This window comes from Thalassophryne amazonica, chromosome 5 (genome assembly GCF_902500255.1).
Source record: "Thalassophryne amazonica chromosome 5, fThaAma1.1, whole genome shotgun sequence".
Taxonomy (NCBI): Eukaryota; Metazoa; Chordata; class Actinopteri; order Batrachoidiformes; family Batrachoididae; genus Thalassophryne; species Thalassophryne amazonica.
The window spans coordinates 3,527,976-3,553,111 of record NC_047107.1 but is presented as its reverse complement, the minus strand read 5'-3'; the positions used below and the strand labels follow the sequence as shown (position 1 = coordinate 3,553,111).

Here is a 25,136-nt window from a genome sequence, read left to right as displayed (position 1 = left end):
TTGTGTGTGTATAATAAATAGTTGAACCTTACTGTAATTATAGAATTGTGTGTGTGTATAATTACTAATTGAACCTTACTGTAATTATAGAAGTGTGTGTATAATAAATAATTGAATCTTACTGTAATTATAGATTTCTGTGTGTATAATAAATAATTGAATCTTACTGTAATTATAGAACTGTGTGTGTATAATTACTAATTGAACCTTAATGTAATTATAGATTTGTGTCTATAACAAATAATTGAACCTTACTGTAATTATAGAATTGTGTGTGTATAATTACTGATTGAACCTTACTGTAATTATAGAAGTGTATGTGTATAATAAATAATTGAATCTTACCTTAATTATAGATTTGTGTGTGTATAATAAATAATTGAACCTTACTGTAATTACAGAATTGTGTGTGTATAATAAATAATTGAACCTTACTGTAATTACAGAATTGTGTGTGTATAATAAATAATTGAACCTTACTGTAATTATAGAATTGTGTGTGTATAACTGCTAATTGAACCTTACTGTAATTATAGATTTGTGTGTATAACAAATAATTGAACCTTACTGTAATTATAGATTTGTGTGTATAATTACTAATTGAACCTTACTGTAATTACAGAATTGTGTGTGTATAATTACTAATTGAACCTTACTGTAATTATAGAAGTGTGTGTGTATAATAAATAATTGAATCTTACCTTAATTATAGATTTGTGTGTGTATACTAAATAATTGAACCTTACTGTAATTATAGATTTGTGTGTATAATAAATAATTGAACCTTACTGTAATTATAGATTTGTGTGTGTATAATAAATAGTTGAACCTTACTGTAATTATAGAATTGTGTGTGTGTATAATTACTAATTGAACCTTACTGTAATTATAGAAGTGTGTGTATAATAAATAATTGAATCTTACTGTAATTATAGATTTCTGTGTGTATAATAAATAATTGAATCTTACTGTAATTATAGATTTGTGTGTGTATAATAAATAAATAATTGAACCTTACTGTAATTATAGAATTGTGTGTGTATAATTACTAATTGAACCTTAATGTAATTATAGAAGTGTGTGTGTATAATAAATAATTGAATCTTACTGTAATTATAGATTTGTGTGTGTATAATAAATAATTGAACCTTACTGTAATTATAGATTTGTGTGTATAATAAATAATTGAACCTTACTGTAATTATAGATTTGTGTGTATAACAAATAATTGAACCTTGCTGTAATTATAGATTTGTGTGTGTATAATTACTAATTGAACTTTACTGTAATTATAGATTTGTGTGTATAACAAATAATTAAACCTTACTGTAATTATAGATTTGTGTGTGTATAATAAATAATTGAACCTTACTGTAATTATAGATTTGTGTGTATAATAAATAATTGAACCTTACTGTATTTACAGATTTGTGTGTGTATAATTACTAATTGAACCTTACTGTACACAAATTATACCAACATTACCATACCAACCACGAGCCGTTAAAAGAAGGTCTCCGGTGTGCATTTTTACAGTTTTTCCGCTGATGCAGAGCGGTCTGACAAGTGACAGTTCTTCATCACGTCTATATGCAGTTTTTTTTTTTACTAATTTGTCCCTCAACGAGCTCTTTAAACCTCCATACCAAATGTAAAATATACAGTTTCCTCCATGAATTGCAGGTCATTTGAAGCTCTTTGTAGTTTTTGACTGTTGGGAAGTTGGTTATATTTGATCCATGACTGAAATGTTATCACTGTGCACACTGCAAAAAGTTTTAAAAGATGACTGGAGACAAAGAAGCAAAACGGTAAAAGTGACAAATCACAGCCCTTCGCTGTGTCTGATTTAGCAGGTGCACGTCAGGCTGCAGGACACGGTTTGAAAAAATAAATGGTCGGGCTTTTAATCAAGGAAATACGGTACACACCTCCCTCGAATCGGTGAGTGTCAGTGCTGAGCTTCGTTTTGTACCTCTGTGACTGGGCACGTCCAGACTGCTCTGTGCGCTGTCGCCGACCAAACAGTCCCCCCTAAAAGTCGGTCCGCCCTGCATTCGCTGCACATGCGTCATTAGCCGAGGTTCAACGATTATCACCTCGTTTCTGCTTCAAATGGCCTCCAGTTATCATTTATCTCAGCGACAGATATCTGAAGCTTTTCTACAACAATCATTTCTGCATAAATTCAGCATTATTTCATCATAAAAGACAGAGGAAGTGATCAGAGCAGCGTAGCTACACAAGTTGCTAACTGATGCATTCACTGTGCATTGGTCATTTCAAAGCATCACAAGTATCGCTTCATTTCTGCTTCAAACTGACATCAGAATGATTTAAGAGGTTTTTATTTGTTGTCTGATGGTTAATAATCCCATTAAACCATTTGATGGCTTTGGGTGAAGAGACTCCATCTCAGACGGGCTGCTGAGCTCCAAAGTGACGTATGGGCAGTGGAGGCAGGGCGGAGCAATTTTTAGGGGCGGACTGTACATGTGAGGGGTTTTTAATGGAAATGAACTGTGGTCGGACAGGACGTTTTGTCCGTTGTGAGTGAAAATCAGTTACAAAAAATTTGTTATACGTGTTTATTACATGGAAAACTGTATAAAACATCGGGACGTTTGCTTTTGGCCAGTGAGTGTGAATATCCGGTTTATACAATGGCAGTTTAGGCGAGTTTTAGTAGTCAGTCTTTTATTACTGAGGTGTCATCAGTTACCCGACTGATGACCACACTCTGCACCCATCCAGCCGTGACGAAGCTGTAGGCATCCAAATTTTGCTATGCTTTCAGGGCTTCTCCTGTGTTGGGTGATGGAGTGTTGATAAAGTAGTTGTTAATGGATGGATATCACACATCTGGCTTCTCAAAATTGATAACACTGGTGAACTTCTCGAGGGAAATATTGTAAGGATGCACGTTGATTCTTTGTGTTTTCTCTAAATACCTCTTCTGATGTTCAGAATCAAGCGCTTTAGCTATATCAGATAAATTAGCTTGGCCGTCCACCAACGGTCCAGCATTGGCCGTGCTGTGTGTCCGGTATGGCTGCAGACACAAAACCGCGTGTTGCGTGTGATGTCACCGCACACTGTCTATACGCAAAGGTTGACAATCATTTTTCTACATTTCGGTGGTCAGTGGAGACACTGACAAATCTTACACCAATAAAGCAGCTGTCAGTGGCATCATTTTTTCCAGCAATTGCACGTGCAATGAGTTAATTTCTTGGAAGCGTGTGAGTTCAACTCTGGGTCATCAGGCCTTGAGTCATGGAAATTTACCCCTCCTGTAAAACCCAAATTATTCTCATTTTCACCGCTGTGTATCTATGTATTATTTAGCCAAGTGGTCTGTGTGTGTGTGTGTGTGTGTGTGTGTGTGTGTGTGTGTGTGTGTGTGTGTGTGTGTGTGTGTGTGTGTGTGTGTGTGTGTGTGTGTGTGTGTGTGTGTGTGTGTGTGTGTGTGTGTGTGGCTTCAATCACACAGAAACCGGGGAGTGCCGACATTTCCCTTTGGTATGTTTACATATTTTGGGTCAAGGATGAATGCTGCGAAAACAGAAGGTTAATAGGAAATAGAAATATATCTTTGTAGAAATTAGCAATTTTAGCCAACCAGTAAACAATTGACATTGTGCTGCAATGCACCATGGGAGTTCGGTATTTTGGGTTTTCAAATCTTATTGTGGTTTGTGTTTAACAGTGTTGTTTGTGTTATTGATTTATTGTGTTTTTGAAGTTCATTTGGTGTCGTCAGTTTAGTTGTCATGTTGCCGGTACCATTGACTGAATAGTGTGCTGCGTTTGATGTCTTCCACCACCATCTGTGTTTCTGCCTGTCTAAAAATAGAAGCACCTGCTTACAGCAGAATGTGTAAAAGATGTCCGTGTAACTTTGAATACGGAGAAACTGGAGAGAGCTGACATTTGCTGTTTGGTTTACTTACGTATTTTGGGTCAAGGATGAACACCACCGAAATGGAATATTGATAGGACTAATATTTTTTGAGAAGCTACGGATGTGCCAACGCCATTGAGCAATGGACGTTGCTAACTACATTCTGGACCCATACACCATTCCAGCAGGGGGCAGGAAATCATCTTTATAATACAAAGCGTGAGTGCGTGATTTTATTTAGTAAGTTCAATGTAAGTACATAATATAATTGTAAACACATGGATGACACAAGAAAGTGAAAACACTTATTTCCATTGTGGTCCATTTAAAAATCAAATGACAAAATGGAAGTAAAAATAAAATAATATTAATACTGATAATAATAATAATGGTGTGTGTGTATATAAGAACCTAAACAATTTATAAATACATTAAGACAGTAAATTAAGATAAAAAAAAATTACATTAACAGGAAATAAAAGGGTTGAGTTCTTCTTCTAAAAACTGTTGAGGTCTAAGGTTCTCAAAGCATTCTGGACTTACACGTCATTCCAACTCATTGCTTAATTTATTACAACCCTTGAAAACTGTCAGATACCTATTTTATAAACACGACCCAATGTAGAGTCCATGGATCCCCACGGAGAACACGCTCATGTGTGGTTTTATTCCAATATTCATTTGTTTCAGAAATGAAGTGCTTTACTCACATTACATGCTTAAATCCAAATTCTGGCCTTAAAGTTTCCTTGTAAAGAAAAAATACATTTTGCAGACAACATATTTCCCTCTAACATCTGTTAATCATTGTGAAAAACTACACAACAAAACCATCTTCTGGTATTTGCACATCATGATGATATGTCTGTCATTAGCATGTCATCTGTCTTTGGCAACAAAAAAAAAAAAATTCCACCACAGACGCCACCCAGGCGACTCTGAGGGAGTCCTCGGCCTCTGAGGCTGGAGGACGCGTTGGGTCTGACTGTGCCACCTTCTGAAATGTCCCACATGTGGAAAGCTGAAGTGATTGTGTGCTTTTTTTACAGGGAGTTCATGAAGGAGGCAGAGGAGATCGGCGCCAGTTGTTGTATGAACAGCCTTACGTTAAACCGTCACACAGAGATTCTGAAAATTCTGGAGATCCCTCAGCTCATGGACAATTGCGTCCGCAACAGTTACTATGAGGAGGCTCTGGAGCTGGCGGCGTACGTCATGAGGCTGGAGAAGAAGCACTCCTCCCTCCCGGTCATCCAGGTGAGTCTGGACCAAAGTGAAAACCGTTTTTGGGCTCATTCATGAAGAAGTAAAAATGTCTTATTTCAAATTTTGTTGCACTGAGGGCATTGTGCGTGAAGTCCGCCATTCGACTCAGCTCATGCTCAACTAGCTCCTGCAGCAGCTCCGCAGTAATTCCCAGCTTCCTGTCTGCTTGCGTGTGATCGGGTACCTCCAGCAGATGGATGTCTATACAGCTTGGGACTCCAACGAGGGCGGTCGCATCTCCTCCACTCTCCCTTATCTCTCTGCTTTTAACCTTCAAGTCCCTACTTCACCAGACTTGTGAATTCCTCAAAACTATATTGGATTCTGGATCTATTGGACTACTGTTGGATTAACCATGGAATTGATCAGCTGGTCTCTGACACAATTTTTTCTACAAGAAGGTCAGGACCGGGGGATCCTGCCTGCCCAGATGGAACGTATCCTGCGGGCTATGTCCTTGACTCCTGGAGTTCCTGGCGTGTGGCATGCTTGGCGCCTTTCTCTGTGGAGGACATTGAGGATTTATTCTTTTTTGGTTTTATGGTAGCAGGGCTGGTACTTTTTGGCTTATGTGCTGCCCTGATCTACCAGAAAATTAGCAAGACGGCGGCATCAAGAACCACGGCCCCTCGCTTGTCCATCATGATTAACGAAGCTGAAGGTTTCGGAGGCTGGTGAACAGTTAGGAATATACTTAATTTATAATTGGGATTTGGCTGAGTGAGTGGAGTGTTTTTCATTGCTCGGCTGCAACATTACAGGCATCAAGGTCAATTGCCCTCTGTTTACCTCCAGAGGAATTTATCCAGGCTCTGGTGAGACTATTTGGCTCCATTCTTATCTCAACCCACAAGGACAATAAACTGATAGACTTACACATGGACCAAAGCATGCTCCCGCCTCTCCTCTTACCACTCTCTGTCCCTCCCTCACTGCGGCAGGCCTTGTCCCCTCTCAAGCTTGTCTGGCGGCGCGACTTACACTTGCAGCGGCCTTCACCCACTTTGCCTCAATTCGGATGACGGACTGCTTCAAGTTTAGTGCACATAAACAATGTCAAATGTATATGTGTTGTCTTTCATTTTGATGTGTGCCATTATTACGGTAAACAAGTAATAATTGTGGATTAATTGCTGTCTCTTGTGTCTGAGGTAATTGGAGTGTAAACATAATTGCCCTTTTTTGGGATCAATAAAGTTGTCTGAAGTCTGAAGCCTGAAGCCAAGCTGCGGGTAAAATTCCTGCAGGCCTGGGGCACCTGGCTGCGTGCTGTCCTCTCTGCCATCCCTAAAGAGGACTCGTACTTTCACATCACCAAAACTGTTGAGGATTGCAGTGTCCACCTCTTTGACATCATCACACAGTACCGTACCATCTTCTCTGATGAGGACTCCTTAGTGCCCCTGTTGGTGTTCAGGCCACAGTGAATGAGGCGGCGATCTTTCACGGCTGGGTGGTGTAGAAGGTGGCGGAGGTCCTGGAGACCTTGGAGAGGGACCTGCAGTGAGTTGCAATGAGTGCATGTACTTCGGCCTGTCCTTCAACAGGGTGGAAGTGGACTTACGTGGACAGCTGGCACCAATGTTCCAGAAGGTGGTGGCAGATATTTTCTACAAAGCTGTCCAGGAAGCGGTCGACAAGTTCCAGGAGGACATGAACACATACAAGCTTATTGCGCTGCCCTCAATGCTCGGATGGACGATCCCCGCTGTGCCGCCCTGCACTCAGCCCGGCACCCTGCAGCCGCCCATACCTCTGCTGGACTTCCAGCCGCTCGCCTGCTTCCTCAACAACATCCTGACCGCCTTCAACGACCTCCGGCTATGCTGTCCCGTCAGACTGGCTCAGGACGTGACCAAATGTCTCGAAGACGCCCTGATGAATGTAAGCAGAGCTTCTTTTGGCCACATGTGAGCCACCAGTGCAGGTGTGGCTCACGTTGCTCAGTGTCTCCTCTGACAGGTGACCAGACAGATCGTGGTGTTCCACTGGGCTGAGGAGTCAGCAATCAGCCTCCGGGAGAAGGAGCTGTTTGTTCAGTTCTGCTGTGCGTACACTGATGATTTGCTGCCATTCCTAAACCGCTGTCTACAGATTCTGTTTCCTCCAGCTCAGCTGGCGCTCATTCTGGGTAAGAACCTTCAGCAAAACAGCCCAAGACTTCATTTTGTGTCACTGTGAAGTCGAAGGTGCAGGACAGAGGAGGTCTCAAGCCGCCCGTAAACTCTGCTGTTTGATGCTTCTGCACTCCACGTGTGTGTTTGCATGTTTCCGTTACTTAAAAAACCACAGCTTGACCCGGCAATTTTATCTAATTTTAGACCTGTGTCTAATTTGTCTTTTATCTCAAAGGTTCTTGAGAAAGTTGTTTTTACACAATTGCAAAGATTGTTTGTAGATTGTAATTCTGTTTTGGAAAAGTTTCAATCAGGTTTCAGATCAAGACACAGCACAGAGTCTGCACTATTGAAAGTGCACAGTGATGTCGCCCTGTCTGTTGATGGTAAATGTCCTGTTGCTTTGGTGCTGCTTGATCTAACAGCAGCGTTTGATACTGTTGATCATTCTGTTCTTTTATCCCGACTTAAAAATGTTGGTATTTGTGTTACAGTATTGAAATGGTTTGAATCATATTTATCAAACAGGAAATTTTCTGTTGTGATTTACACATTATTCACTTTGTGTGTTTTTAGGAATCCGCTAGCTTAGCGCAGCTACTAGCTCTTAACCGGTTTAGCATTGTGGCTTCTCCTGTCTCTCCCGCACTTTTCTGCTCTGGGTGTGAAATGTTTAGTTATTCCTCGGCCTCCTTTAGCAGTAACGGTACTTGTAATAAGTGTTGTGAAAGTGTTGGAACACGGACCCACAACAGGGGGCGCAATGAACGGACAATGGAGAAAGTAAATAACAAGATTTACTACTGAACAAGCAAGAGTAATACAACAAACACAATTTAGGGTCGAATCCGCTGGTGTCGTGTGGGCAGGCTCGAAGGTAGGAGACGTCCGTCTCAGTCGAACCGGAACCACCCAGATCTCCTCTGCCACCGAACCCTGGAAATACTGGAACCGCCAAGTCCCGACTTCCCAGGTGGCCACTGCCTCCGCTCGTCGGATCCGGTACTGCTGGCAGGAGAGAGCAACAACACACAGGAGTGGATGAACGCACCCAGTGACAGAGAGGGGAGAAGCCGCCTCCACCTCTTGACAAAGTTCAGCAGGAAGGTGAGTACTTATCCAAGGAATAAGGTTCTTAGTAGTCACCAGTCCTGAAAAACGGTTTTGACAGTCTTAGTTAATAATGCAAAGTATACCTGCAGAGAATACTACCTTGGTCTTAGGTGATATCTCGGCACTGAGGTGGAGACGCCGTCCTCCTGATATACCTCGGTGCTGAGTGGAAACAGCTGTGTTTGGTGATGGGTGACAGCTGTCACCCAGATTACTCCCATGATGCGGCAGCGCCCTCTGGTGCCTGGAGCCCGCACTCCAGGCAGGGCGCCCTCTGGTGGTGGTGGGCCAGCAGTACCTCCTCTTCAGCGGCCCACACAACAGGACCCCCCCCTCAACGGGCGCCTCCTGGCGCACAACCGGGCTTATCCGGATGGCGACGGTAGAAGTCGGCCAGGAGGGCCGGGTCCAAGATGAAGCCCTTCTTCACCCAGGAGCGCTCCTCGGGGCCGTACCCCTCCCAGTCCACCAGATACTGAAAACCCCGGCCCATCCGACGGACATCAAGGAGCCGGCGGGCAGTCCAAGCCGGTGCTCCGTCGATGATCCGGGCAGGAGGCGGTGCCGGACCCGGGGTGCAGAGGGGTGAGGTGCGAAGAGGCTTGATCCGGGAAACATGGAAAACTGGATGGATCCGCAGTGAGGCCGGAAGCTGGAGCCTCACTGCGGCGGGGTTGATGACTTTGAGGATTTTATATGGTCCGATGTATCGTTCTTGCAGTTTAGGAGAGGTAACCTGTAGGGGAATGTCCTTGGTGGATAACCAGACCTCCTGCCCAGGACGATACTTGGGAGCCGGGGCCCGTCGCCGGTCTGCATGTTTCTTCGCCCTCGTCTGGGCCTGCAACAAAGCAGAGCGGGCGGCCCGCCACACCCGACGGCACTTCCGTAGGTGGGCCTGGACCGAGGGCACACCGACCTCTCCCTCAACCACCGGAAACAAGGGGGGCTGATACCCCAAGCACGCCTCAAACGGGGAGAGGCCGGTGGCTGATGACACTTGGCTGTTGTGGGCGTACTCGATCCAGGCCAGATGGGTACTCCAGGCCGTCGGGTGCGCGGCTGTCACACAGCGAAGTGTCTGCTCCAGTTCTTGATTCGCCCGCTCTGCCTGCCCGTTGGTCTGGGGGTGGTACCCAGACGAGAGGCTGACCGTGGCCCCCAGTTCCCGGCAGAAACTCCTCCAGACATGTGAGGTGAACTGGGGACCGCGATCGGAGACGATGTCTGATGGTATGCCATGCAGACGGACGACGTGGTGGACCAGGAGGTCCGCTGTCTCCTGGGCCGTAGGGAGCTTCGGGAGGGCCACGAAGTGGGCCGCCTTGGAGAAACGGTCCACTATCGTGAAGATGACAGTGTTTCCCTGGGACGGCGGGAGACCCGTGACGAAGTCCAGGCCGATGTGGGACCAGGGGCGATGAGGCACGGGCAATGGCTGTAGTTGCCCTGAGGTTTTTCTATGATCTGCCTTGCCCCTGGCACAGGTGGTACAGGCCTGGATGTAGTCCCGGACGTCGGTCTCCAGGGATGCCCACCAGAAGCGTTGCCGGACGACTGCCACGGTCCTTCGCACCCCTGGGTGACAGGAGAGCTTAGAACCGTGACAGAAGTCCAGGACTGCAGCCCTAGCTTCTGGTGGGACGTATAGTCTGTTTTTTGGTCCGTTTCCGGGGTCCGGGACACGGGTCAGGGCCTCCCGGACGGTCTTCTCCACGTCCCAGGTGAGGGCGGCCACGATAGCGGACTCCGGGATGATGGGATCCGGGGGATCCGACGGTTCCGTTTTGACCTCATCTTCGTGCACCCGGGACAATGCATCCGATCTCTGATTCTTGGTCCCGGGGCGGTAGGTAATCCGGAAGTCAAAACGGCCAAAGAACAGTGACCAGCGGGCTTGCCTGGGGTTCAGACGCTTGGCGGTTCTGATGTACTCCAGGTTCCGATGGTCAGTGAAAACCGTGAATGGCACGGCTGTTCCCTCCAACAGATGTCTCCACTCTTCGAGGGCCTCTTTCACAGCAAGGAGTTCCCGATTGCCGACGTCATAATTCCGCTCAGCGGGGGTCAACCTGCGAGAAAAATAGGCACACGGGTGAAGGACCTTATCGGTCTTCCCGCTCTGGGAGAGCACCGCTCCTATCCCTGAGTCCGAGGCATCCACTTCAACCACCAACTGGCGGCTAGGATCGGGCTGCACCAGAACTGGTGCAGACGAGAAGCGCCGTTTCAACTCCTTGAACGCGGCCTCGCACCGGTCCGACCAGGTGAAGGGAACTTTTGGAGAGGTCAGGGCTGTCAGGGGGCTAACTACCTGACTGTAGCCCTTAATGAACCTCCTGTAGAAATTTGCAAAGCCGAGGAACTGTTGCAGCTTCCTACGGCTTGTAGGTTGGGGCCAATCTCTCACCGCCGCAACCTTGGCCGGGTCCGGGGCGACGGAGTTAGAGGAGATGATAAACCCCAGGAAGGACAAAGAAGTGTGGTGGAACTCACACTTCTCACCCTTCACAAACAGCCGGTTCTCCAACAACCGCTGCAGAACCTGACGGACATGCCGGACATGAGTCTCAGGATCCGGGGAAAAGATGAGTATATCGTCTAGATATACGAAGACGAACCGGTGCAGGAAGTCCCGCAAGACATCGTTTACCAACGCTTGGAAAGTCGCGGGAGCGTTAGTGAGACCGAACGGCATGACCAGGTACTCAAAATGACCTAAGGGGGTGTTAAATGCCGTCTTCCATTCGTCTCCCTTCCGAATCCGAACCAAATGATACGCATTCCTAAGATCCAGCTTGGTGAAGATTTTGGCTCCATGCAAGGGAGTGAACACTGAATCCAACAAGGGCAACGGGTATCGGTTGCGAACCGTGATCTCGTTCAACCCCCTGTAATCAATGCATGGACGAAGCCCGCCATCTTTTTTACCCACAAAAAAGAAACCTGCGCCCATCGGTGAGGTGGAATTCCGGATCAATCCGGCAGCTAATGAGTCCCGGATGTAGGTCTCCATTGATTCGCGTTCCGGCCGTGAGAGGTTGTACAGCCTACTGGACGGGAACTCACTGCCTGGAACCAAATCGATGGCACAATCATACGGGCGGTGGGGAGGAAGCGTGAGAGCCAGATCCTTGCTGAACACGTCAGCGAGGTCATGGTACTCCGCTGGCACCGCCTTCAGATTGGGCGGGACTCGGACCTCCTCTTTAGCTTGGGAGCCGGGAGAAACCGAGGAACCGAGACACTCCCGATGGCAGGTTTCGCTCCACTGAACCACTACCCCGGACGGCCAATCAATCCGGGGATTGTGTTTAAGCATCCATGGAAACCCTAAAACCACACGGGAGGTGGCCTTAGTCACGAAGAACTCGATCACCTCCCGGTGGTTACCTGACACCACCAGAGTTACTGGAGGTGTCTTGTGCGTAATTGGTGGGAGTAGGGAGCCATCTAGTGCCCGAACCTGCACAGGCGAGGTAAGAGCCACCAGAGGGAGCCCCATCTCCCTGGCCCATCTACTGTCAAGCAGATTCCCCTCAGAGCCCGTGTCCACCAGTGCTGGGGCCTTCAGGGTTGAATCCTCAAACAGGATCGTGACTGGGAGTCGTGTAGCAATGTGGGTGTGTCCCACGTGAATGTTTTGACCCACCCCTGGCCCAGTCTCTAGGGGCGGGCATTTGGCGTTTGACCGCTCGGGGCAGTCTCTCACATGGTGCTCTATTGAACCACAAACAAGACACGCTCCGTGGGTCCATCTCCTCTGTGCATCTGGTGCCCTAAATGTTGCCCTACTCGTGTCCCTAGCTTCGTCAGTAGGGGGAGCTGTGACCCCACGGAGCGCAGGGGCTGTGGAGCGTGGGGAAGGCGGAGCTCGATCGGAACCGGAAGGGAGAGGGACGACGCGTGCCTGGCCACGCCCTTCGCCTCGTTCCCGACGGCGTTCTTCTAACCGGTTGTCGAGTCGTATGACTAGATCAATGAGCCCGTCTAAGTCCCGCGGTTCGTCCTTCGCCACCAGATGCTCTTTTAGGACCAGTGACAGTCCGTTTACAAAGGCGGCGCGGAGGGCAGTGCTATTCCAGCCGGATCTCGCCGCCGCGATGCGGAAGGCGACTGCATAGGCAGCTGCGCTCCGACGCCCCTGTCTCATTGACAGTAGCGCGGTTGAAGCGGACTCTCCTCTGTTGGGATGGTCGAACACCGTTCTGAGCTCCCGTACAAACCCAACGTACGTATGAAGGAGCCGTGAGTTCTGCTCCCAGAGCGCTGTAGCCCAAGCGCGTGCCTCCCCGCGAAGCAGATTTATTACATAAGCTACTTTGCTAGCGTCAGTCGCGTACATCACGGGACGCTGTGCGAAGACGAGCGAACACTGCATCAGAAAATCCGCGCACGTCTCCACACAGCCTCCGTACGGTTCTGGAGGGCTTATGTATGCTTCTGGGGACGGAGGAAGGGACCGTTGAACGACCAGTGGAACGTCACTTTCACGCGCAGGGTCCTCGGGAGGGAAAGCCGCAGCGGCGCCCGAAGGGCGCGCCTCCACGTGTGCGGCGAGAGCCTCCACCCTGCGGTTTAGGAGAACGTATTGCTCGGTCATTGAATCGATCCGAGAGGTGAAAGCGGTGAGGATCCGCTGCAACTCGCCGATTACCCCTCCCGAAGCCTCCGCCGCGTCTTGGTCTTCCATTGGCCGTTCAACAGCCGGTTGACGCCCCTCGGGGTCCATGACGCTGGCCGAGATATCCTGTTGTGAAAGTGTTGGAACACGGACCCACAACAGGGGGCGCAATGAACGGACAATGGAGAAAGTAAATAACAAGATTTACTACTGAACAAGCAAGAGTAATACAACAAACACAATTTAGGGTCGAATCCGCTGGTGTCGTGTGGGCAGGCTCGAAGGTAGGAGACGTCCGTCTCAGTCGAACCGGAACCACCCAGATCTCCTCTGCCACCGAACCCTGGAAATACTGGAACCGCCAAGTCCCGACTTCCCAGGTGGCCACTGCCTCCGCTCGTCGGATCCGGTACTGCTGGCAGGAGAGAGCAACAACACACAGGAGTGGATGAACGCACCCAGTAACAGAGAGGGGAGAAGCCGCCTCCACCTCTTGACAAAGTTCAGCAGGAAGGTGAGTACTTATCCAAGGAATAAGGTTCTTAGTAGTCACCAGTCCTGAAAAACGGTTTTGACAGTCTTAGTTAATAATGCAAAGTATACCTGCAGAGAATACTACCTTGGTCTTAGGTGATATCTCGGCACTGAGGTGGAGACGCCGTCCTCCTGATATACCTCGGTGCTGAGTGGAAACAGCTGTGTTTGGTGATGGGTGACAGCTGTCACCCAGATTACTCCCATGATGCGGCAGCGCCCTCTGGTGCCTGGAGCCCGCACTCCAGGCAGGGCGCCCTCTGGTGGTGGTGGGCCAGCAGTACCTCCTCTTCAGCGGCCCACACAACAATAAGTGTAGCTTATTCATAGCTTTGGAGGCCAGGCTGGGCGAATTGGAGACTTGGCTCCGCACTGTGGAAAATTCTACAGCTAGCCAGGCCCCTGTAGTCGGTGCGGACCAAGGTAGCTTAGCCGCCGTTAGTTTCCCTCTGGCAGATCCCGAGCAGCCGGGAAAGTAGGCCGACTGGGTGACTGTGAGGAGGAAGCGTAGTTCTAAACAGAAGCCCCGTGTACACCGCCAACCCGTTCACATTTCTAACCGTTTTTCCCCACTCGACGACACACCCGCCTCTGGTTATTGGCGACTCTGTTTTGAGAAATGTGAAGTTAGCGACACCAGCAACCATAGTCAATTGTCTTCCGGGGGCCAGAGCAGGCGACATTGAAGGAAATTTGAAACTGCTGGCTAAGGCTAAGCGTAAATTTGGTAAGATTGTAATTCACGTCGGCAGTAATGACACCCGGTTACGCCAATCGGAGGTCACTAAAATTAACATTGAATCGGTGTGTAACTTTGCAAAAACAATGTCGGACTCTGTAGTTTTCTCTGGGCCCCTCCCCAATCGGACCGGGAGTGACATGTTTAGCCGCATGTTCTCCTTGAATTGCTGGCTGTCTGAGTGGTGTCCAAAAAATGAGGTGGGCTTCATAGATAATTGGCAAAGCTTCTGGGGAAAACCTGGTCTTGTTAGGAGAGATGGCATCCATCCCACTTTGGATGGAGCAGCTCTCATTTCTAGAAATCTGGCCAATTTTCTTAAATCCTCCAAACCGTGACTATCCAGGGTTGGGAGCAGGAAGCAGAGTTGTAGTCTTACACACCTCTCTGCAGCTTCTCTCCCCCTGCCATCCCCTCATTACCCCATCCCCGTAGAGACGGTGCCTGCTCCCAGACCACCAATAACCAGTAAAAATCTATTTAAGCATAAAAATTCAAAAAGAAAAAATAATATAGCACCTTCAACTGCACCACAGACTAAAACAGTTAAATGTGGTCTATTAAACATTAGGTCTCTCTCTTCTAAGTCCCTGTTAGTAAATGATATAATAATTGATCAACATATTGATTTATTCTGCCTTACAGAAACCTGGTTACAGCAGGATGAATATGTTAGTTTAAATGAGTCAACTCCCCCGAGTCACACTAACTGCCAGAATGCTCGTAGCACGGGCCGAGGTGGAGGATTAGCAGCAATCTTCCATTCCAGCTTATTAATTCATCAAAAACCCAGACAGAGCTTTAATTCATTTGAAAGCTTGACTCTTAGTCTTGTCCATCCAAATTGGAAGTCCCAAAAACCAGTTTTATTTGTTATTATCTATCGTCCACCTGGTCGTTAGTGTGAGTTTCTCTGTGAATTTTCAGACCTTTTGTCTGACTTAGTGCTTAGCTCAGATAAGATAATTATAGTGGGCGATTTTAACATCCACACAGATGCTGAGAATGACAGCCTCAACACTGCATTTAATCTATTATTAGACTCAATTGGCTTTGCTCAAAATGTAAATGAGTCCACCCACCACTTTAATCATATCTTAGATCTTGTTCTGACTTATGGTATGGAAATTGAAGACTTAACAGTATTCCCTGAAAATTCCCTTCTGTCTGATCATTTCTTAATAACATTTACATTTACTCTGATGGACTACCCAGCAGTGGGGAATAAGTTTCATTACACTAGAAGTCTTTCAGAAAGCGCTGTAACTAGGTTTAAGGATATGATTCCTTCTTTATGTTCTCTAATGCAATATACCAACACAGTGCAGAGTAGCTACCTAAACTCTGTAAGTGAGATAGAGTATCTCGTCAATAGTTTTACATCCTCATTGAAGACAACTTTAGATGCTGTAGCTCCTCTGAAAAAGAGAGCTTTAAATCAGAAGTGCCTGACTCCGTGGTATAACTCACAAACTTGCAGCTTAAAGCAGATAACCCGTAAGTTGGAGAGGAAATGGCGTCTCACTAATTTAGAAGATCTTCACTTAGCCTGGAAAAAGAGTCTGTTGCTCTATAAAAAAGCCCTCCGTAAAGCTAGGACATCTTACTACTCATCACTAATTGAAGAAAATAAGAACAACCCCAGGTTTCTTTTCAGCACTGTAGCCAGGCTGACAAAGAGTCAGAGCTCTATTGAGCTGAGTATTCCTTTAACTTTAACTAGTAATGACTTCATGACTTTCTTTGCTAATAAAATGTTAACTATTAGAGAAAAAATTACTCATAACCATCCCAAAGACGTATCGTTATCTTTGGCTGCTTTCAGTGATGCCGGTATTTGGTTAGACTCTTTCACTCAAAAATTCTTGAAAGGGTAGTTGTAAAACAGCTAACTGATCATCTGCAGAGGAATGGTCTATTTGAAGAGTTTCAGTCAGGTTTTAGAATTCATCATAGTACATAAACAGCATTAGTGAAGGTTACAAATGATCTTCTTATGGCCTCGGACAGTGGACTCATCTCTGTGCTTGTTCTGTTAGACCTCAGTGCTGCTTTTGATACTGTTGACCATAAAATTTTATTACAGAGATTAGAGCATGCCATAGGTATTAAAGGCACTGCGCTGCGGTGGTTTGAATCATATTTGTCTAATAGATTACAATTTGTTCATGTAAATGGGGAATCTTCTTCACAGACTAAAGTTAATTATGGAGTTCCACAAGGTTCTGTGCTAGGACCAATTTTATTCACTTTATACATGCTTCCCTTAGGCAGTATTATTAGACGGTATTGCTTAAATTTTCATTGTTACGCAGATGATACCCAGCTTTATCTATCCATGAAGCCAGAGGACACACACCAATTAGCTAAACTGCAGGATTGTCTTACAGACATAAAGACATGGATAACCTCTAATTTCCTGCTTTTAAACTCAGATAAAACTGAAGTTATTGTACTTGGCCCCACAAATCTTAGAAACATGGTGTCTAACCAGATCCTTACTATGGATGGCATTACCCTGACCTCTAGTAATACTGTGAGAAATCTTGGAGTCATTTTTGATCAGGATATGTCATTCAAAGCACATATTAAACAAATATGTAGGACTGCTTTTTTGCATTTACGCAATATCTCTAAAATTAGAAAGGTCTTGTCTCAGAGTGATGCTGAAAAACTAATTCATGCATGTATTTCCTCTAGGCTGGACTATTGTAATTCATTATTATCAGGTTGTCCTAAAAGTTCCCTGAAAAGCCTTCAGTTAATTCAAAATGCTGCAGCTAGAGTACTGATGGGGACTAGAAGGAGAGAGCATATCTCACCCATATTGGCCTCTCTTCATTGGCTTCCTGTTAATTCTAGAATAGAATTTAAAATTCTTCTTCTTACTTATAACGTTTTGAATAATCAGGTCCCATCTTATCTTAGGGACCTCATAGTACCATATCACCCCAATAGAGCGCTTCGCTCTCAGACTGCAGGCTTACTTGTAGTTCCTAGGGTTTGTAAGAGTAGAATGGGAGGCAGAGCCTTCAGCTTTCAGGCTCCTCTCCTGTGGAACCAGCTCCCAATTCAGATCAGGGAGACAGACACCCTCTCTACTTTTAAGATTAGGCTTAAAACTTTCCTTTTTGCTAAAGCTTATAGTTAGGGCTGGATCAGGTGACCCTGGACCATCCCTTAGTTATGCTGCTATAGACGTAGACTGCTGGGGGGTTCCCATGATGCACTGAGTGTTTCTTTCTCTTTTTGCTCTGTACGAGGGCTGTCCGTAAAGTATAGGTCCTTTTTATTTTTTTCAAAAACTATATGGATTTCATTCATATGTTTTTACGTCAGACATGCTTGCACCCTCGTGCGCATGTGTGAGTTTTTTCACGCCTGTCGGTGACGTCATTCGCCTGTGAGCACTCCTTGTGGGAGGAGTCGTCCAGCCCCTCGTCGGAATTCCTTTGTCTGAGAAGTTGCTGAGAGACTGGCGCTTTGTTTGATCAAAATTTTTTCTAAACCTGTGAGACACATCGAAGTGGACACGGTTCGAAAAATTAAGCTGGTTTTCAGTGAAAATTTTAACAGCTGATGAGAGATTTTGAGGTGATTCTGTCACTTTAAGGACTTTTCACGGTGCGAGACGTCGCGCAGCGCTCTCAGGCAGCGTCATCAGCCTGTTTCAAGCTTAAAACCTCCACATTTCAGGCTCTATTGATCCAGGACATCGTGAGAGAACAGAGAAGTTTCAGAAGAAGTCGGTTTCAGCATTTTATCCGGATATTCCACTGTTAAAGGAGATTTTTTTAATGAAAGACGTGCGGACGGGTCCGCGCGTCGGGACGCAGCTGACGCGGCGCGGCGGCACAGGAAAAACACTTCCGTGTTGATAACCATTTGTAAAATCCAGGCGGCTTTTGATGGCTTTCAGTGGAGTGAGTATATGAGAAATTGTTTATCAGCTGGAGATGTTCCAACTTGTCCTCAAGGCTTCCAACAGAGGTGTTTTTCCTGTGACGGAGCGTCGCGGCGGCTGCGAGCCGACGCTGCAATCCGCCTGCACGTCTTTCATTAAAAAAATCTCCTTTAACAGTGGAATATCCGGATAAAATGCTGAAACCGACTTCTTCTGAAACTTCTCTGTTCTCTCACGACGTCCTGGATCAATAGAGCCTGAAATGTGGAGGTTTTAAGCTTGAAACAGGCTGATGACGCTGCCTGAGAGCGCTGCGCGACGTCTCGCACCGTGAAAAGTCCTTAAAGCGACAGAATCACCTCAAAATCTCTCATCAGCTGTTAAAATTTTCACTGAAGACCAGCTTAATTTTTCGAACCGTGTCCACTTCGATGTGTCTCACAGGTTTAGAAAAAATTTTGATCAAACAAAGCGCCAGTCTCTCAGCAACTTCTCAGACAAAGGAATTCCGACGAGGGGCTGGACGACTCCTCCCACAAGGAGTGCTCACAGGCGAATGACGTCACCGACAGGCGTGGAAAAACTCACGCATGCGCACCAGGGTTCAAGCATGTCTGACGTAAAAACATATGAATGAAATCCATATAGTTTTAGAAAAAAATAAAAAGGACCTATACTTTACGGACAGCCCTCGTATACACCACTCTGCATTTAATCATTAGTGATTGATCTCTGCTCCCCTCCACAGCATGTCTTTTTCCTGGTTCTCTCCCTCAGCCCCAACCAGTCCCAGCAGAAGACTGCCCCTCCCTGAGCCTGGTTCTGCTGGAGGTTTCTTCCTGTTAAAAGGGAGTTTTTCCTTCCCACTGTAGCCAAGTGCTTGCTCACAGGGGGTCGTTTTGACCGTTGGGGTTTTTACGTAATTATTGTATGGCCTTGCCTTACAATATAAAGCGCATTGGGGCAACTGTTTGTTGTGATTTGGCGCTATATAAATAAAATTGATTGATTGATTGAACCTGTGAACACAAAACCCAATTTTCAAGCTACATTCACAAAACCCCAGACTCCTCTTGCAAAACCAAACAGTTCAACAAAACAGTTCAATCTGTTCTCAAAACTGAACTATCTTGTCAAATCAAGTGCCGAGTCAATCAAAATTAAAACCCTACTGAGCAGTCTCTAAACACTACATAGAAAAATAGAAACTACAACGATCAGGACATGAAGCTTATTGTTCACTGGAGGCTAAATGCATGTTGCAAAACAAAACTAAAACAACCTGTGCATTTATTAGCACTTGTGCATAGTAAAAAAAAGTGCATAAAACAGGTCCTGTGCATTTACATGTAGCACTTGTACAGTACAAAAACAGAAAAAAATTGTGCATTTGGCACTTGTATACAGAAAGCCTATGTAAAAATAAAGTACAAAAATATATGTTATACTAGGCCTACAAACAGTCAGACTGACCCTTCACTACAATACTACAGTGCAGTGACACAGTGATGTACTGAAACATGTATTTACTTACAGTATACTGTGGTAAATAGTATAGTCATGCAGTAATTCCTGTCAACATTTACATACTATACCTGTTCCCTTCTCTAAATCTTTGGATTCTGGTGGACACAGTGAATCTCCTGATGTTTGGTTGGGCCCTCATGCTCATACCGTGGACAAGAACATGGTCAGTCTGATTTCATCAGATATTACTGTTCTTTGTCTTCACTGATCACTTCAACCACCTCGACTTCCTGTCACACCAACTCCTCCTCTCAGATTTCTATCCATTGTCGTGCCTCACAAACCAGTGCTCTCTGAACTGGCTTGTATTTGTTCCCTCACATCACTGGACACAAGTGTGATCTTTTTTGAGTTGATTTGTCTACCTGGTGTCAATTGTGCTTATTGTTTTTATCTTCAGCCTGGTTTGGTTGACAATATAAATAAGAGGTGCATCAAAATGCACAATGTGCTTTATTGTATGAGAATGTGTTTAGAGGTTTGCAAAAAGAGTGAATGAGTTTTGCAAAATGCACCTACCAAGGTGAAAGAAGTCTAGAGTTTTGCCAAACGAGACATTAATTCAGTAAATGTGTTCAGGCATTTGAGAATTTGATTCAGGGAAGAGGGTTTAGTGTTTTAGCAACACTGAAAACTGGAACTGTGTTTGACCTTTGCCACCTGTGCTCATCATTATGCAACACAGGGGCATCACAATGAAAATGTGTTGGCAAGTTGTGTCTAAACAGGTGAAAAGTGCTGATGGTTTTGAGTGACTGAAAGAGTGACTGATTCAATCAGTGGGTTTAGGCAACTGAGCATTTGGTTCAGACAACAGGGTTTAGTGTTTTATCAACTGAGAAAAACTCTAAAGCATTGCTCAAGGGCAGCCTGCTTATGAGATTGGTGTGAGTAGACCTCATCACATGTCTGTTTATGTACGAGGTCTGTGAGAAAAGAAACCGACCTTTTTATTTTTTTCAAAAACTATATGGATTTGAATCACGTGCGATTACATCAGACAACCTTGAACCCTCGTGCGCATGCGTGAGTTTTTTCACACCTGTCGGTTACGTCATTCACTTGTGGACAGGCTTTGAGTGAGCACTGGTCCACCCCTTCTGTCGGAATCCCTTTGTCTGAGAAGTTGCTCAGAGACTGCCGCTTTGCTTGATAAAAATTTTTTCAGAACCTGTGAGACACATCGAAGTGGACACCATTCGAGAAATTCAGCTGGTTTTCGGTGAAAATTTTAACGGCTGATGAGAGATTATGGAGTGTTAATGTCGCTTTAAGGACTACCCACGGAGCCGGATGGCGCAGCGCGCCCCGAGCCGCCATCGTCAGCCTGTTTTGAGCTGAAAACATCCAAATTTAAGCCTCTGTTGTGAGAGAACAGAGAAGTTTCAGAAGAGGTCGGGATCAGCAGTTTATCTGGACATTCCACTGTTAAAGGAAATTTTGTAATGAAAGACATGCGGACGGATTCGCGCGTCGGCGTGCAGCCGCGCCATGAGCGGCGCCACAGGAAAACACCTCCGTGTTGATAAACATTCGTAAGATTTAGGCGGATTTCGATGGCTTTCAGTTGAGTGAGTATCCGAGAAATTGTTTAACAGCTGGACATGTTCCAACTTGTCCTGTAAGGCTTCCAATGGAGGTGTTTTTCCTGTGGCAGCGCGCCGCGCCGGCTGCCTGCCGGCTTGCGAATCCGTCCGCACATCTTTCATTACAAAATCTCCTTTAACAGTAGAATGTCCGGATAAACTGCTGATCCCGACCTCTTCTGAAAGTTCTCTGTTCTCTCACGACATCCTGGGTTAACAGAGGCTTAAATTTGGAAGTTTTCAGCTTGAAACAGGCTGACGATGGCGGCTCGGAGCGCGTCGCGACATCCGGCTCTGTGGGTAGTCCTTAAAGCGACAGTAACTCTCCAAAATCTCTCATCAGCCGTTAAAATTTTCACCGAAAACCAGCTGAATTTCTCGAATGGTGTCCACTTGGATGTGCCTCACAGGTTCTGAAAAAATTTTGATAAAGCAAAGCGGCAGTCTCTCAGGAAGTTGTCAGACAAAGGGATTCCGATGGGAGGGGTGAACCACTCCTCACTCAAAGCCTGCCCACAGGCGAATGACGCAACCGACAGGCGTGGAAAAACTCTTGCATGCGCACGAGGGTTCAAGCTTGTCTGATGTAATCGCACATGATTCAAATCCATATAGTTTTTGAAAAAAAATAAAAAGGTCCGTTACTTTTCTCACAGACCTCGTATCACACCCCTCGTATCTGTATCAGCCTGAGTCCAAAGGACATAGTCTGCTAACAGTGGTCACCATATCAACTCAAACTTTATTTCAGAAGCACAAAATGATGGCAGTCGACCAAAATGCTGAAGAATAAAAATAGGCTCCAGGTTACGCCCGATAATAAATAAATACAATTTGGAAAACACTGCAGAAAAGAGTGATGAAGACGTGCTGCGGCGCGTCACTGGAGCCAGGGGTGAGCCAACAGCTGCTTAAAGTCAGGTCGCTCCTCCGGACGGACGCAAAGACATTTGTCCATGAAATCCTGGCAGTCTGAGAAAAATCACAAGAGCAAAGACAAATGTTGGAACCTGATACATTTATCCAAAACCATAAACGAAAAATAAAATCAAGTTGTGTTGTAGACAGAGAAAAAATGGATGAAAATCCCACAGTCTGGATTAGAGTGAGAGAATAATAATAATCATAATAATACATTTATCTGTGGGGCACTGTCATAATAAGGACTTTAGACGTCCTGAGCAGGTTCACCACTTATCAAGAGTAAACCAGCGTGGAACTGCTCTGGAGTGAGAAGAAAAGCTCCACAGTTTTTGGGGCGTCTTACCTTTAGATGCTTTCAAATTCATGTTCACTTCCTTTGCCAGGAAGCAGTATGGTGTCGAATAGACTGAGGGACGAATAGACTGAGGCACAAATAGACTGAGGGACGAATAGACTGAGGGAGAAATAGACTGAGGGAGAAATAGACTGAGGCACAAATAGACTGAGGGAGAAATAGACTGAGGCACAAATAGACTGAGGGAGAAATAGACTGAGGCACAAATAGACTGAGGGACAAATAGACTGAGGGAGAAATAGACTGAGGCTGACTAAGATCCTTATTTTGACCAATCAAGTTTGACCAATCAGCTCACCTGGCTGTGTGATCTCCATGGGCGTGTCTTTTTCAGGGGAATCTTCTTGTTTCTCTCTTCTGTCCTGCCTGGAGACGATGATGGGTTTAGCTCTGATCTTCTCTGTAGATGGAAAAAACAAACTTATTATGATGAGAATAACACAGGTTCAGATCCCACATACACAGTTCTACAAGTCTTCAGCTCCTTTAGTGAAGGAAACGTGGAAATAACAGTCTACAAATACTCTACTGTAAAGGTAAAAGTCTGACAGAGAAGATTTGACTGAAGGGAAAATACACCAATAATACAGAAATGGTGATAATTAATTGTCACTGTATTCTTTCATGGGAACTCCTGTGAAAGAATTGTGTTGTATTTTTAAGATGAAATATCAATTTACAATAATTTTCTAATAATATTGGAATAAAACCTTCAATTATTGTTCATCAAAAACTGAAATGTAAAAAGGAAAAGTGGCACTGAATGGACATTAACAAGAACAAGTCAAATTAATAACACTGTCCCCTAAAATGCTGAAGGACGGACGTCTCTTTATGTTTGTATATTTGGAAATATGTCATCTTAGTCTCGAAATCGTGTGCAAAGGTTCGAGTGGGCTGCATAAGATTGTCCATTTTTAAAGCAGGTCCCGGGGTCCGACGTTTGAGAAAGTCTGGTCTAATATCAACAAATCAATGAAATGGGATGGTGGAATAATGTCCAAGTCCATGCTGTTGGACACACAGACCTCTCAGGGACTCACACTCAGAAGTTAACATAAACATACAGATTTTCTCATGTGATTCATCTCACGTCGTTTTTGAGGACTAAATTAGGATATTGGACAAGTTACAGTTTGAAAGCTTAAAGGACCTCTGATTTTTGGGAACCCCTTTGGGGGCTCAAACCACAGGTTTGGAACCAGGATACTAGAAATTTTAAACAACAGGTTGGACACTTCTATCTCCAGTCGACAGTTTGACAGACACAGATGGTCTATCATGTTTGTGCACACGTGTCTCACTCCACAAAAGCCAACAGGTTTCTTCTGAAGAGCTGCACTGCTTACCCACTGCTGAGGGGGGAACTATGAAAGTGTTCCTTCTTTTTGGAGGTTCCTCTTGAACGTCGATCTTTTTCAGCTCTCCCTCGTCTCTGATCTTCACATCTCGTGCATCTTCATGCTGCATAATTGAGGATGAAATGACCACAGATTAATGTTTATGTCCTTAGTCATATTTCTGGAAGTTTACACTGTATTTAAAATATGTATTTAATACACCTAGAAATGGGCGGGGCACCTTTATCGTGCTTCAGTAAATTGAACAAAGTGTGAAAGTGAACTCACCACGTCTTGTGCACGAGGCGCTGTTCCAACAGCAGGCGAGGCGGCTTCACTGCAGGGAGAAAATTTAACACTAAGATTAATCAATCAATCAATCAATTTTTTTTATATAGCGCCAAATCACAACAAACAGTTGCCCCAAGGCGCTTTATATTGTAAGGCAAGGCCATACAATAATTATGTAAAACCCCAACGGTCAAAACGACCCCCTGTGAGCAAGCACTTGGCTACAGTGGGAAGGAAAAACTCCCTTTTAACAGGAAGAAACCTCCAGCAGAACCAGGCTCAGGGAGGGGCAGTCTTCTGCTGGGACTGGTTGGGGCTGAGGGAGAGAACCAGGAAAAAGACATGCTGTGGAGGGGAGCAGAGATCGATCACTAATGATTAAATGCAGAGTGGTGCATACAGAGCAAAAAGAGAAAGAAACAGTGCATCATGGGAACCCCCCAGCAGTCTACGTCTATAGCAGCATAACTAAGGGATGGTTCAGGGTCACCTGATCCAGCCCTAACTATAAGCTTTAGCAAAAAGGAAAGTTTTAAGCCTAATCTTAAAAGTAGAGAGGGTGTCTGTCTCCCTGATCTGAATTGGGAGCTGGTTCCACAGGAGAGGAGCCTGAAAGCTGAAGGCTCTGCCTCCCATTCTACTCTTACAAACCCTAGGAACTACAAGTAAGCCTGCAGTCTGAGAACGAAGCGCTCTATTGGGGTGATATGGTACTATGAGGTCCCTAAGATAAGATGGGACCTGATTATTCAAAACCTTATAAGTAAGAAGAAGAATTTTAAATTCTATTCTAGAATTAACAGGAAGCCAATGAAGAGAGGCCAATATGGGTGAGATATGCTCTCTCCTTCTAGTCCCCGTCAGTACTCTAGCTGCAGCATTTTGAATTAACTGAAGGCTTTTTAGGGAACT

General features: G+C 45.4%; 1 pseudogene; it reads left to right on the top strand.

Moving 5' to 3' along the window:
• Positions 1 to 1,785: 1,785 nt before the first annotated feature.
• On the top strand, positions 1,786 to 7,351 carry LOC117509707 (annotated as a pseudogene).
• The last annotated feature ends 17,785 nt before the right edge of the window (positions 7,352 to 25,136 follow it).